The sequence below is a fragment of the Cydia splendana genome, chromosome 14 (assembly GCF_910591565.1).
Source record: "Cydia splendana chromosome 14, ilCydSple1.2, whole genome shotgun sequence".
Lineage (NCBI taxonomy): Eukaryota > Metazoa > Arthropoda > Insecta > Lepidoptera > Tortricidae > Cydia > Cydia splendana.
Genome location: NC_085973.1, coordinates 211,722 through 228,457, shown reverse-complemented (window position 1 = coordinate 228,457; position 16,736 = coordinate 211,722). Strand labels below are relative to the sequence as shown.

The 16,736-nt window shown below is 39.5% G+C and overlaps 1 protein-coding gene across 1 annotated transcript in view; it reads right to left on the bottom strand.

Annotated features, from left to right (window-relative positions):
• The window catches only part of LOC134797012 (dopamine D2-like receptor), a 281,210-nt gene that overhangs the window by 112,581 nt on the left and 151,893 nt on the right, over nt 1–16,736 (bottom strand). The gene's annotated exons all lie outside the window — the stretch shown is intronic.

Below are 16,736 nucleotides of genomic sequence, written 5' to 3'. Positions count from 1 at the left end.
GCCGGGGATTCAGGCACATCTGTCAAACTGCGCGCGCTCAAATAATACCCAAATGAATTTGGGTCACGACAGAATCAGAGGCTGATATTTATTTCTTAGAATATCTTCGGTGAAGCTGAAGCGAAGCGCTGGCAGCCCAGCAGTAGGTAAGAGCGGGCGCTTTTCAATCCGGGGATCGCAAACCCTGGATCGTACCAATCATTTGATATACTTACCAGCCGCTTTTCGGTAAAAGAAAACATCGTGAGGAAACCGGAATAATCCCAGTAATGTAGGTACCAAACCTTAATCTCCTTTGGGTTGGAAGGTCAGATGGCAGTCGCTTTCGTAAAAACTAGTTCCTACGCCAATTCGATTAGTTGCCAAGCGGACCCCATGCTCCCATGAGTCGTGGCAAAAAGCCGAGACGACGTGAGGAAGATGATGGTGAGAATTTCTTCGGTGGATGCGGTCTGTACGAGTCCGTACTCTGTGGCGACCATTAGGGGTGGCCTTTGTCCAGGGTTACACGATAACAAATCTATCTACCAACGATTGTTATCTTGGCTAGGCCAGCCCAGCAGTAACTCAGAGGAAGAATTTGTAGGACATACAGTGAAATTGCTCTTATATTCTACAGAATAGGGAGAACTACATATGTATATAATATGCACCAAATATTAATTCCAATTCTGACGAAAACAATAAAATTACAACAATATAAAAATCGGCCCTTATAAAAGAGCCCGTGAATATCGGAGACGGCTTTCGAGCGAGCGAGTGTTTTATCTACATAGACGAATCGTCAGTCGCTTATATTAAGGAGATTTATAACCCAAAGATTCTCGGTGTGGATATTTGCGAGGAAACGGATGCCAAGCGAGACGCAAGGGGCTTGAAATATTGCGTTGTAAAGTTTCTTCCGTTCTGGCAAGGTCGATATGTCGATCTGGTAGATATATATCGGATATGCGTAGGTACAGTCGACGTCGAAGATACTCCTTTGCAATAAGACGAAAAATCGAGACGATCGTGTACTGTACGTATACGATCTAAGTAAATTATGTCAAAATCATATAAATCAAAAAATAAATATTATATATGGGACAAGCTCACACTAATCGACCTAGTCTCACAGTAAGCTTCATAAGTACCATAGTATTATATACTTGTAATAGAGACTCGAAGATACAGATAAATACATACAAAACATCCATAACTTTGGAACAAACAATTGTAATGAACACACAAATATATATGCCTTTATCAGAATTTAAACCCGGGACCTCCAGCTTCGTAGGCAGGGTCAATACCGACTAGACTAGGGTTGTATAATCAAAAGAAGAGATGACAAACACAAAGATAATGTTGTGATGTACCTAGTGCATAAATATTTTCCATCATATTTTCACGGAACACGCATTACTAATACGAACGTTTCCGAAAAAATACGATGGAAAATATTTATGCACTACAACTGTAGGTAGAAGAATCTCCTCAACGACGGGTCGTGCACTCCCTTCGTTCAAAAGCGATTGGTAAGTCGACCGATCAAAAAGCCGCGGCGGTATACAGGCAAAGAGACAGCGTTGGCCGAGAGCCGAAGCGTAATTACGTTACAAAATTAGCAAAGTAGCGACATGAGTCAGGTAAAGCGTGATTAATTTGAATAATTATCAAATTATATGCTCGCTTGAGCTTACACGGGTGCTCAGGTGCTTTCGTATAATTCTTAGAGTGTTTTCACATTGGCCGATCCGATATCGGATGTGGGAAGTAAGTAAAATGGAAAGAAAAAAAACTGTCAACCTTCTGTCTGTCACTTTGCACAGCGATATTTTTGGCTTCTTTTTCAAATTATACATGGCTCTAGATGCCTAAAACTGCTTTTATTTTATCAAAAAACACCAGATTACTGTGCAATAGTGTGGGCAGGCCCAGTACTGAACAAATAATAACATATCTTTTTGTTTCAGACGTTGTGGTCTTGCACGGCTACGTCGTGTCGCCCTGACGGCCGATGTCAACGTCTACAACGAACTATATATTGTATTTCTAGTGAATCTTGTTATTTTATCTTTAAGTTTTTTGTGCTTTAATTACTGCTGTGTAGTTCCGGTAAGTGGATGCATGCCGCAACTCAATCAGGCGATGGCACGCCATATCCAAATTTTAATTGTGTACAATGCGATAACTCTTTTAAAACGCAGAGAGGCCTCAATATTCATATTTCCAAAAAACACCGTCTTTGTATCAGCCAAAATGACGCCGGTCTAAATTTAGGCCCATCCCTTTTGACCACCCCCCTTTCTGACCATCCAAATTCTATCCCTTTCCATTTACACCTTAGCGAACTTAAAAATAATGTGCCCGTTATTAAAAGAGTTCCGCGCGGCGCCAGGATCACAGTCGCTAAACACCTTTCAGGCCTACTTACAAAATGTGTGGAAAATAATCAAATTGATGATTGGCATAATCTTTTCCTTTTCTCATTCAAAACCCTTCATGCCAAGAAGGATAAGACAATTTCTTTAACACAAAAAATCAAAAACAATTGCGTTTCGAATACAACTCCACACATTTCTCGACCTTCTGGATGTAGCTCATCCACTTTCAATAGAACTAAATTAATTGAAAGCAAAATTAGCGACGGCGATCTTAAAGGTGCCGCTCGTCTTCTTTTCACAAACGACGTGCTATCGCCAGATACTCCCGATACCCTCTCGGCCTTACGATCTAAACATCCCCCGGCTCCTTCAGTACCACACTCGTTTGCCCCACCTACAGCTGACCAGGCCTGCCTCCAAATCGAAGGCAAAGACGTTATTGACGCCATATTGTCTTTCAAAGCCGGTTCGGCGGCCGGCCTGGATGGGATCTCGCCCCAACATTTGAAAGATCTTATTTCTCATTCCGTGGGCGACGCAGGTGAGCAGCTTGTCTGTTCCCTTACTAAATTAATAAATTTTATGTTTTCAGGCAAAATTAACACTAATATCGTCCCGATTCTATACGGGGCAAACCTGATCGCCCTAACCAAAAAGGACGGAGGGGTGAGACCCATTGCGGTGGGGTCAACTTTACGACGTCTGGCTTCAAAAATTGCGGTTAGACACATTAGATCAAAATTACAATCCCTTTTTGAACCAATACAGCTAGGTTTCGGCACGAAAGGTGGGTGCGAGGCAGCCGTCCATGCCCTAAGGACCTACCTTTCACTCGATGATTGCGAAATTGTTGTCAAAATTGACGTTAAAAATGCTTTTAATTCGGTTAGTAGAGACACCTTGCTGACAGAAGTTAAGGACAAAATTCCGGAACTATACAATTACCTTTTCTTTTGCTATTCAGACTCATCTAAATTAATGTACAAGTCACATGAATTATCTTCCGAGGTTGGCTGTCAGCAGGGTGACCCTCTCGGGCCAGCAATTTTTAGTTTGGCTATAAATCCAATTATCAAAAATTTAAAATCAAAATTCAATGTGTGGTACTTAGATGACGGAACCCTAGGAGGTGACGTGAATACTGTACTCTCTGATTTGTCTTTTATTAAGAGTAGTTTCGAAAATATTGGTTTAGAACTGAATTTCAGTAAATGCGAACTCTTTATTCAAAAATCTTCTTGTACTTTGACCAACTTACAACCCAAATTTGACGATCTGACTCCCAATATCAAATCAGTAGACAAGTATTCTCTTTGCCTCCTGGGTTCTCCTATATTCGAAGAATCTTTTCCCGATTATATTTCTAACTCCATAACTAAATTCAAAAGTCACACGGATCGCTTACTCGAAATTAGCCCTCATTATGCTCTTGTGATTCTTAAATTCTGCCTTTTTGTCCCTAAATTTACGTATGTGCTCCGCTGTTGTCCTTTCTGGAAACATCAAAATTTATTGTCGCCCATAGATGATTTGATCAAAATTAGTTTAGAGACGATTCTAAACATTCAGCTAAGTGAGCCTTCCTGGTCTCAAGCGTCCCTCCCCATTCGGTTTGGAGGTTTAGGAATTCGCAAAATTTCCAGTGTGGCTTCCCCAGCCTTTTTGGCGTCCACTCATAGCACGTCTGGTCTCATAGGAAATATCTTAAGGGCTTTGCCCACAAACTGTGAGATTGCGGGCTTTGAGGATGCCAAAAATGCTTTTAATATTGCTTGCCCAGGCAAACAATTTCCAGACAACCCAAATTCACAAAGGAGTTGGGATAATGTTTACTGTGATTTAACTTACAATACTCTCCTAAACAACTGTACAGGTCCAGACCGCGCGAGGCTTTTGGCGGTCGGAGCCCGGGAAGCCGGTTACTGGCTACATGCCCATCCTTCGCCCAATACTGGTACTTTCTTGGATCCGGCCTCCCTTAGACTGGCGACTGGTTTGCGACTCGGGGTTTCGGTGTGTACGCCACACATATGCTCTTGTGGCACGGACGTGGACCGACTGGGACACCACGGATTATCTTGTCAAAAAAGTGCAGGCCGTTTTTCGAGACATGCGTCGCTTAATGACATAGTCCGTCGGTCTCTTGCCACCATCAATGTGCCTGCTCTTCTTGAGCCGACTGGCATTATCAGAGATGATGGCAAGAGGCCCGATGGAGTGTCCTTAGTTCCTTGGAGCTTGGGACGGATGTTGGTGTGGGATGCTACCTGCGTAGACACACTGGCACCGTCCCACCTCCAACGGACTACTGTAAAAGCGGGCGGAGCGGCGGAAAGCGCCGAAATTCTAAAACGTAACAAATATAAGAGCCTCGGTAGAGAGTACCATTTTGTACCATTTGGTGTTGAAACTCTAGGTCCATGGGGTCCCAGCGCGCATAAGTTGTTCGCAGAAATCGCGAAGCGTCTGGTTGACGTAACTGGTGACCGAAGAGCTGGCGGCTACCTCGCACAACGTATCAGCATTGCGATACAGCGAGGAAATGCCGCCAGCATCCTTGGTACAATGCCTCAAGGGCCTATTTTAGATTTAAGCTAGTTATTAATTTCGTTTAGTAGTACCACTGTATATATATTGTATGTAAATAAATGTTTTAAAAAAAGTAAAATGTAAAAAATATGTGTTTTTCTGTATTTGCTTATACATTTAATAAATCATTATTACTGAAATACGATAGACAACACAAAAAAGGTGGACTTAATACCAATGTTATGGCACTCTCCTGCAGTCGTTTTTGTCATAGTCGCCTTCCGACATCCGATATCGGAAAGGCGCTTCCCCCGTCAGCTGTCGGACCGATGATATATGTTTGTGTGCGTATGTGTAGGCATAATGTTTATTGCAGTGTAGCGTGACCGGTGAAGACGGCGCCCGGGCGCGCCCCCGCGGCCTGACTACGGGGGGATGTAGGATCCTACATCCGATATCGGATCGGACAATGTGAAAACGCTCTTAGGCGTTTTAACAGAACAATTTATTATTTAGTCATCATTATGAGCAAACCGAAATAAAATATTTTCATAGAAAGTAATTTAATTTGTTCTTAGTGGATCAATATGAGCGTTTAAGTTTGCAAATTCATTTTTAATACCCTCGTTAGAAATGTTAATTAAGATATATTGTTAGTAGAATTACGAAGCAGAAAATAATTTATAGCCGAGAAAATATATCTTACGAACATAATGAAATCAAAGGAATACTAATAAACACTTTTTGAGATGGAGTTCCTACTCCTAAGTCCTACGCTCTCACAAACTTAAATTAAGAACCATGTATATTCGCTCAGAACGTACCTGCTACAAAACGCAATCAGATTCACTTAGCTTTCAAATAAAACAAATGAGAGTCGCCTTTTAACGTGAAACAGCGCTAGTGTTGGTTAAAATTCGACTCTATTGAGTCCTCTGGTTTAAGACTCGACTGTGTTTTCAGACTCATATAAGTAATTAAGTCGAAACACGAGTTCTTTTCAACTTGTTAGTGACCCGGGTCTTTTGTAGAGACTGGATTCCTTTTTAGAGAACTCTATTTTTTTTAAACAATTGCATTCATATTCTTTACGATGTAAACGTCAAAGGTTAAGCAGGTGCACCATACAATAACAGTTAAGTATTTTCTTTACTGCTACTTTTATTAACATAACACGTTCAAAATTATTGACGGAGTGTCGAGTCCTTTTGAGTTTTTCTTAAAAAAGACTCAATAAAGGACTCAAGTTAAAACTTAAAATAGGTACTCGGTAGTTTTCTAGCACAGAGTCTCGAAAATACGAGTACCTACCTTGAGTTTTACTAATTTAGACTCAAAAGACTCTAGTTACTGCCAACACTAAAGCGCTTGGAATAAATTTATCCTTGTCTGATGACACCCCTCCTTCGCCCCGACGTGCAATAAGACGGATTGCATCTTGCACTTGCATTATTTAATAACATCGCGCAGATGAGGACCGCTCTGTTTTTTCTCAGACGTAATTGAAGCTACAAGAGTAATAAGCTTTGTTCATATTAAACGGGGATATTACGGCTCCCTCTGGGTTGGAATGACAGCTGTACAAAAGTTTGATTTAGTGCAAGATTAATCCACTCCGCTGATGTTGGTGATGTTAGTGTCCTGAAATGCTATCTTAAATAATGTTCGAGTTTTCTTGTGATGCCCCCGCTCTCATAAATATTTGTAGTTCGTAAAGATTTTAGTTGTGTGATAATTATTTTGGAACAATTTTATACAGAGAGCTAATTGGATTCATAAATAGTGTGATATATTTACACCAAAAGACAAAACAAAACAAAATATATAAACATATTTACAAAGGTATCGATGGAAATTTAATATTAATTTACAATTAGCTACTCAATGTGACCATTAGATGCCAAACACAGCTATTCAGTTCTTATGAATAATGAAGAAGGAAATAACAAGTGAGAGAATCCAATATTGAACAAGCTTTTGACAGATGATGCCAATCATTACTCAGCATTATACCGACTGACAGCTACAGGACCGCGCGGCAACCTTCGCCAGGCGGCATGAGGGGTCAAGTATAAATGGTCGTCTTTATTGTCCAATTTGTCTTGAACTTCAAAATGGCTGCCCCGCGCCGCGCTGGAGATCTCTCAGATTTGGCGCTGTAAAGTGTTTTATCTATTCGTTTTACGTGTTGTTAGTTTAATGAGAAATTAGCGTTTTCATTAGATACTTTTAAGGAATTAATGGAAAATTACCCGTAGCGTTATTTCGAAACGCGAGCGAATCGTAAACGTAAATACCAAATAAACGATGTGAAAGCTGTTGACAGTTGAGACAGGTACCGGTAGAAGGGTTACTTAGCCGATTGAGCAAAAAGGTTGGTTTTTTATTCCATTAGCTTAATAAAGTAGTTGTCGACGCGGATCTGTGTCGCCGGAAATATAGTGGAGCGTAAACTGTGGGAAATAGAAGTTTCGACTTTGTAAAAGGACAGATGAAATGGCAGCTCACATAAATATCTCACTAACATGCAAACTGCCTTTACACATGAAATGAATATTTTTCATTTAACTGACTAACTTAGCCACAACTTTTGCCACTGGAGTTTTTGTTTTATTATACTGCTAGTTTTATACTCTATAGTTTGGCCGAAGCGATATAATGAGCAATGTCATCATGAGCTTCAAATTTCTATATAAATATGACGTTTATTATAATGACACTCTTCCACTTTGTTCTATTCAAATTAAAAAAAAAGTTGCTTTTGCGACTCTATCATCCTGACGTTCATCACACTCTACGTCCTACGTCTAAATCTTTGATGATTCGGCTTATGCCGACGTTGAATTAGATACAGTTAGGAGGTATATATTATTATTTCGTAGTTCAAAGATAAACGGTGTCCGATAAGATATTCAATTATTCAATCAGCCAGATTAGCCTTCATTTAATATGCAGACTAACACAAAACTAAATCAAATGGGATTCGTTGGTTGTCGAGAGATAACAGGAGCCCGATTCACATTTTAACAACTTGTTACGGTTTTTAGGGTTCCGTACCTCAAAAGGAAAAAACGGAACCCTTATAGACCGACGACCGGTCTGGCCTAGTGGGTAGTGACCCTGCCTGCGAAGCCGATGGTCCTGGGTTCGAATCCCAGTAAGGGCATTTATTTGTGTGATGAACACTAATATTTGTTCCTGAGTCATGGGTGTTTTCTATGTATATAAGTATGTATTTATCTATATAAGTATGTATAACGTCGTCTAGCAGCCATAGTACAAGCTTTGCTTAGTTTGGGGCTAGGTTGATCTGTGTAAGATGTCCCCAATATTTATTTATTTACTTATTATTTATTATAGGATCACTCGTGCGTCTGTCTGTCTGTCCGTCTGTCACAGCCATTTTCTCGGAAACTACTGGAGCAATTAAGTTGAAATTTGGTACACATATGTAAATTAGTGACCCAAAGATGGACTTCTAACGTAAAGAAATGAATTTTAAAGATGGGGGCCACTTTTGGGGGGTAAATGAGAAAGTTAAAAAATAAAGTTATATCGTGTTATATATTAAATGAAAGATCTCATTTTGAGAATTTTAAATATATATTTTTTATAATTTTAAAATACATAGGTTAGAAGTTATTTAAGAAACTAGAAAATGACGACCCTCCCTTTATCTCCGAAACTACTGGGTCTAAAACTTTGAAAAAAATACACAAAATTGTTCTTTACCTATAGATGACAGTAAAACCTATTAGAAATGTGCAGTCCAGCGTGAGTCCGACTTATTGTACGGAACCCTTGGAACGCGGTTTCGACTCGCACTTGGCCGGTTTTTATATGACCTTCACGATGCTCTTGGTCATTGGCGCGCATCTCACGCCCGATTTTCACTTTATATAGCAAGCACCAGACGGTTTAAAACCATAAAAAATTGTTAAATCTCTCGGGTTCCTGATTTTCTGTATCACCGAAAACGAACAAAGTAAAAATTGTGCCAAGAGTAATGCTGAACGACAGATGACATAAATTCACTTTCTCTGTCACTTGTCCCGCGACGACAGTACATAGTTCGGTCACGTCTGCATTACAAACGCTCGCCGAGACCACAAGAGCCATCACTGCTTTATTTCACGTTCGAAATTCTAATCCGACACAACTTCACTAGTTTTTGCCCGCTGACTGTTCATTTTTTTAATTCGAAGTTTTACTTGGTACTCGTTGTAATAGATCTAGAGTTAGACCAAGAAAAGTCTGCAGCGATTTTGATATCCCACGCAGTGCATGTGTTAATAATACGTCATCATTTCATAGAAGTTTGACGTTTAAAATAACACCCGCACTGCGAGCGCTATCAAAATCTCTGCAGACTTTTCTTGGTCTAACTCTAGACTCTACTAGAATTTGTATTTTCTGCACCTACTAACATTCAGTGGAAACCGCAATGAATAGTTTTACATAAGCAATCGTCCTGCCCATTGTGATTCCTAAAGGACATATTCCATTTTTAGCAAGTTATTAATGAAATGCCTGGATAGGTTGAGATTACACTGAAACTTTGTTTGTTTTACTTAAAACGTGAAGCAAAGGAAAATCAACTCTATTTTCCAAAAAACCTGAGTATTAATTAATTTGTATATATTATCAGGTTCTTTTTCACATTGGTGAGGAATAAACAATGTTTGTATTGTATTATATTGTATTGTATGGTGGGCAGGACGCATATGCATGATTTTTGGAAATCAAATTGAAAAGTGTAGTTGTAACAGTGGATGTAAAACCCCACACTGGCGGCTTGCCGTGCTCTTTTGGTCAGGTATTTGTTATTTTGTTTGCATCTAGCACTACAACAATCCTAGTGCAAGAGTGAAAAAAATCAAGTTATTCTGAATTTTGTTATTTGTAAGTGACAGTAAAACCATATCTTTTCGAATGTAAAGTTTTCGGAGAAGAGGTTTTATCAAGAATAAGTCAAATTTACTGGTTTGCCTATGATGATTTCCGTTGGCAATTGTATCACTCGGCCAGCAATGTTTGGTATTCCCGGCCTAGGGCGTAAAGCGTCGGCTGCCGCGAATAAAACTCAATTTGCGATCGCTACAGCCGGCAGCGCCGCATGCCAAGGAGATCGGGTTCAAAATGTAGCAAGAAGGAAATTCTTTAGGAGCGTTTCATGAGGCACTTACAAACGTAACTATTATATTATGAAAAAGTCAAATTATGGGAGACCGAGGTGAGTTAACACAGAGGTAGGTTGAAACTACGACAATTTTGAGACACATATAACTGTTAAAGAGCTGGAAAAAACGTTGTCCTTGCCTCAAAACGATTATAAATACCGCTAAATTGACGTTCGGCCCGATTCAAACTTCAAGATACGTCAGTTAATAGATCCAGAAACGATATGGATTAGATATGTCAGTTTCAAATGTGACGTTTTTTCAAACAAAAACATCACTTCTGACACTGACACATCTAATCCATATCGTTTCTAGATAATTTCAACTTACTTCTGTTTAATTCAACTGGGTCTCCCCTACTTTTGATCAATATTTTGATATGTCTAAAACTACGACTCTATAAATATAAACAGTGAATATGGTATATGCAAACAAAAAAGTGTTTATGTCGAGGCACCTTGCACACACCAAGTCTCTGTAGTCTATCGTAATGGTCATTTTTAGAAAATACACTTAACAGCTGGGATTTTATAAATTATCATTTTGTAAAAGTTTCCATGTCAACTCGCTAAATTAAAATAATTAATAATAAAGGAGTTATTCAAGGAACGGACCCGAGAGGGTAAATGAGATTAAAGTGGATACAAAAGCATATCCACAAGGGACGAAATTCATAAAAAAATGCAAATTGCTCTAAGTCCATGCCGTGCTATATTATTAAAGGATTTGAAAAGTCAAAGGGCTTAATGTTACGGCGCCAGATATGAAAGCTGTAAACCAGACACCTGGACTTAAACCCTACTTGGACGTAATGACAAAATTAAATATTGAAGCGGTACTGCCCTGCGGCACGGTGGCAGAATGTTGCAAGTCAAATAAATCTTGTTTTGAGAAAAATACAGTTAAGAGATTCATTCAACATTCCAGTCTTGGAAAACACTTAAAATTCATACTACTCTACATTTTTTATTAGGCTATTTTAGTGTCCACTGCTAGGCAAAGCTTCTCTTTATCTCCAGTCGTTTCTGTCGCTTGCTATTTACTACCATTGGCCGTAGAATGCGTCACAGTCATGTTTCTTTTCAGTCTGTTTTTATTTGTGGTGTTTCGTGGGTCCTTAGTAACAATTTTGATATACATTTCCGGGCGCATGCGACGACAGACATGGCCACTACACAGACTGGACATCTAATTTTAGCTTTTGCTCTTCATCATATATATAAAATTGAAAAACCAGAACGGGATAAAAAACGAGGGAAGAAGCGAGATGGCGCCTTACAAATTTCTAAAAAAGTTTTTGACACGTTTCTCGAATACGACGCACGTATGATAAGAAAAACCTGTTCAAATCAATTATCTACACATGGGAATAGAACTAGACCATAAAAACTATCGCTTCCGATGCGTATTTAATTTACAATAAGGAAAAGAAATTTTCATAACAATCTTCATCGGCCATTTCTCGGCAACTCTCGGTTGCTTTCGTTTGGCGGTGCTGCAGATTAGACCAAATAATCCGTAAGTTAAAGTAAACTAAATTATGTTTGTCATGTTGGTATACAGGTATTTCTGAGTTTTTTTACACGAAGTAATATAAAAAGTGCTGCCAACCTCAACCTTAGTCTATAGAGCCCATACGAGTGATTTATGTCATATATGACTTATCATTCTTATCAATCAAAGTAATTACTATATTATTATTATCAATTTGTATTTTGTTGTTTTAAATTTATTTTTGAGTTATATTATTCAGATTGACTTTCACGGCTTCGGCAAACATTGCCATTCGTCCGGGGAACGGGCTAAGAATGCTGAGATGGGCCAAAAATACAAAGTTGATAGTAAGTTATGTAGGTAGATTCAAGTGCATGTTCAGATGTTATTGAGCGACCTGATAAAAATAAGCAAATGTACAGTCAGCAGTCGGCCAAATATCGTAATATAATTTTGTTGCCATAGAAATAAGGATGTGGTCCGATATAGTGGCGAAATATTGAGTGACAAAAGCGGCTAAATTCAGTGGTGGCTCGGACACTTAGAATGGGAGAGGATCGTGCCGTGAAGAGAGCGCAGGTACTTGGGACAACAAAATGGGAGACGCCCGAGTGGACGTCCTTAGGTACCGCTGAAACGACGTAGTTGCTCAAGACCTGCTCAACCTCGGCCATGGCGACTGGCGAGAGCTATCGCAAGACCTAGAGGACTAGACTACCTATGTTTGTATGAAAAGGCGATTTAAGGGCGGTGGTCGTCCATATTCGTCTTAAGGCGAAAATTAATCTAATGAACGATTTTGCAACTAGGCTTATAAGAACAAATAATAATTTTATCTTGAAACAAGTTTTAAACAAATACGTGTAGATGAAAAAATACAATCTTGCCTTTTATCAAATCACATAATTTTTTGACAAATTTGCGAATTGAGTTATCCAAATAACGGCTACAAATAAGAAATCCCTATCACAGTTTTAAACCATGGCAGGGTTGAATACATAATAATGTCGGTATTTAACTAAACATAAGACGAACTCTTTATTTCATTTACGCGAGCGGAGCTGCGGGCCCGTCTAGTTTTAATATACAATTCGAGTTCTGGAGCCCTTTTTTGTAATTAAAGACAACCGGAAAATTGTTTTGCGGATAAGATGCCATGCCACGTTTCGGAATATGGTTATGGATCAAATAAAAGAAAAAAATAAGAACATACAACTTTATTGTAAGGTTATTTGGGTAAGTAGTTGACACGACACAGTTGTCCCCGCTCTTTTGTCATGCGACTATTTATCATAGTTACAGTAAACAGTTAACAGTAAATATAAGTGCAGTTCTGAAGGGCGAGTCTGCATTGTTTTTGACAGCTTGTTACTCTGAAAATTTTGAACTTACATGGTATGCAGAACCGATAGTCACACTATATGCGTTGTGGATTTAATTAAATTAGTCAAATTATCATGTTATGCTACAAACATCTTGTTTAAAATATACATATATCAGTGGCATCTTCCCCATTAAATAGCCTTAACTTTGATTATAAAAAGTATTAAAAAAATTCTACCAAATTCTATTCTACTTTATTGTAATGTAAAAATTGAAATTCGTTTCATTTTTGTACCTACTTACACACAGCCTCAATTAAATAATAATGCAAACTCAAAGAAATTTAACGATTTTTTAAAGAGTTTTAGTACAAGGCAACCTAGACAGTAAAATTCACGCAAAAACAATGAAACTCTCAAAATCTGACAAACTTGGGTTACAGCGTACTACCATCGGGCGGCTGTGGCGGCTCGGGCAGTAACTCGTGGTTATACTGTAAGTGTAAATGCGCCGAGTTTACTGTGCAATAAAACCTTTATGAAGCATCAAGTGCCCTAATACGCATTAATGGCGAGAGATGGGCTCTCGGGAATGCTAGGAACGGAGCCGGGAATATTCCGGCACTAGGGAATTCCGACACATGATACAAGAGGCAAATGAACAGACGAATCGCCCGATGGTAAGCGATTACCGTCGCTCATGGACACCCGCAACAGAGGGGTTGTAAGTGAGTCGCCGGCTTTTAAGACGGAAGTTGAAGGTTCGTATCGGTACGGAAATAGCACAATATCATTTCACAGTTTAGCTGTGCGAAGCAGGAAGTTTTTGGAGAAACGCACGGGTGGGAGGAGGCTACCCAAGTTGCCCATGCCCAGGTCCGGAGTCAGTGGAAGAAAAAGATTCTAGCCCTACACCCCAGCTGAGGGTAACAGGATGGATAGAAAAAGAAGGGGAAAATGTGCCTTAGGTTGTTTCGTAACGTAACCTGTTAGAAGAAAAATTGTAAATAAAATTATGAAATGGTTCTCGTATGGAAATATTACCTAGAATAGGAGAATATTCCCGGGGACATAATATTTTCATGGGCAGCCCTAGCACTTGGCGGACACGCGCTCGCGCATAAACACTTGAAACTTGATTGGCGCCGAGAGTCGCGCTTTATGCCGTGTGCGTTTACTTACAGCCTTATAGACTTTTTATGTAATCGTGTGCCATTATATGTACGGTAGGTAACAGATACAGATAAATTATAAATCGAACTACCTACAGATAATTAATCCATTTGAGAGCTTCGTTGTTTAATTTTATCGGATCTTCCGGGAGGCCTACAGTATATCGAGTAGATGGGCACTCTTGGAAAATATGTTGGATACTCTATTCCTCGGCACCACAGTGACAGGCAGGCGACTCCATCCAACCGCAGCGCTATTTGTATACCTAGGGCACAGCGACCGTGGCCGGCGCGCGATCTATCCATGTCCGCCTGCCGAGGCGCCCAGTTCAAACACTTATATTATCTTACCCGGAATCATCCCCGATCTAACCTCTCTACCCATTACCATATGCGTCCACTCCTGGTTAGTGTTGTAGTCTTCTTGAGAAAATGTTGACGCAATACTGTCCTGGAATTCAGACGAGTTTTTACAGTAGGTACTATAGGTACGCTTTGCAAAACACAAAACTTCTTCTGCTTACACTACACGGGCGGTGGACGGCTCTTTACTGGGATATCTAAATTAAACTCGGATACATACATTTGTTAGACTGCACGTACTAGGTAATTGCATATCCACTAAGGCAGAGATGGCAGGAGACGTGAGGAAATCAACCAATGCATTGGTTTTACTTCTCCAATTTCTCCATTCCGCTGAATTGAAATTGTAGATGTCTGTTTGGCCCTATGGTTGACTGGTAGAGAATGCCATTTGGCATTAAGTCCGCCATTTGTACATTTTTGTATATACTTTGTGCAATAAAGTTTAAATAAATAAATAAATAAATAAATTGCACCTATATAATTTAGCTGATTTCCACATAACTCCTCTCGTCTCTGCTCATCTCCGCCTCAGTGAAAAGACTGAAAAAACAGCCTTAACTCCCTGCGAAAGCTTCCGAATCCACGAACTTCTTGCGCGAATTGTTCCTTATCTATTGTGATCTTTGCGTCCCCAACACGCTTCTAATTTATACCCACGAACGGCAATTACCTTTTATACTTATTATTTATTACCACCGTTTCGCCCTATTTTTATTAGGCCCTCCAGAATTTACGCCATCCTGATGAATGGCGCTACAAATAAATTATTGATACTCGGGCGGGGTCATTATACAAAATATATCGCTTTTGCCATAATATATTTACGTATTTTCACGGCGACGGATAATTTTCCCATTTAAAAGCAAATGGTTCTGTGGAGCACAATAAATAATAATATTGATACGAAATTTGGCTGTTTATAAAGGCTTTAAAAAGCCGATCAAACTTTAATACTATCTAGAGACTGGTCTCTGAATATAGGAGTAAAAAAAATCTCCATGTAAACTCAAGAATGTCGTACGTCTTAAATCGTCGTCAAGAATGTCTTAGGGCGCCGTTGGCCTTTAAGATATTGCATATACTCGAGAAAATTTGATCCATACCGGTGTGACTCGGGTGACCGAGTGGTTGAGGCAGAGGACGCTGGTTCGTTCCCAGCCCTGAACACTGGAGGCCCGCAGTCAAAATTGCCTGGCTGCACCTTATACATATTTATTTTCTGATAGCAAGGAAATGTTAGCGTAGATTTACAAATTTTCCGATAGTAAAGGTCACGGTTCACACCTGACACAATGAGACGAGGAAGGAAAGGTTTCATTAGTATAAATGTCACTGGATTTATTTAGGAAAAGCGCTACATTTGAACATTCTATAGACAACAACCAACAGGATCTCGCCGTCAAAAAAATTCTTCTTCTTTGACTAGTTACATTCTGAAATGTAGGTACTTATTTAGTAAATCTAGGGAGTTCTCCACAATTACAGACATTTACAAACTTAAGGGCAACCGCAACCACAATTAACGGACTGAATGACGTCACTCAGGACTTATAAGATTTATCGAAATTTAAACAGACAAAAACCAACCTGCAACCGACCCTTAATTGAACTTTAACTGAACAAATTGACAAAGCGACAAAACTTAATGATGTCCTATGTATAGAAAGACATACCTATGTAGGTACATAATACATGTAAGCAATTTAATAAATAGATATAGGACGCCGGCCGTCAGGAGGTTAACTGAATTTTTACTTATTTATTCAAATATAGTCCATTAGCTAAGCGATCTGCGTAAGTAGGTAGGTATTTGACCAGTGACCACCCAAGTGTTGCTTTTAAGGATGATTCACGTTAAACCGGGCCGTGTCCGGGCTGGAACTTCCGGCGCACCGTTTTTTATGGAAAACATCACGTGATCACCTGTCATGTCATAGAAAAGTAAGCGCCGGACGCTCCGGCCCGGACACGGCCGGGTGTAACGTGAGTCATCCTTTAGATCTCGTTTGTCAGCCTTTTCAGCGATCTTTTACTTTATCCGTTTTGGGTGACACCGGGCAAACACCGACCAGTCCGTAAAAAATAATTTAAACCCGAACGGCGACCGCATCGCATACTCGTACACATAAAACCCTTAAAAATACATTACGAGAAACGAATCAACGGAAAAACACGAGATAAAACTTTTTTTCGGGAATATAATTGAGTTTTACTGAACATTAACTTTTGCATTAACGAAAGAGTCATAAATAAATACACGCGTTCGGTTGGTGATTTATATAATCGCCGAACGAAAACTCCCTGTAA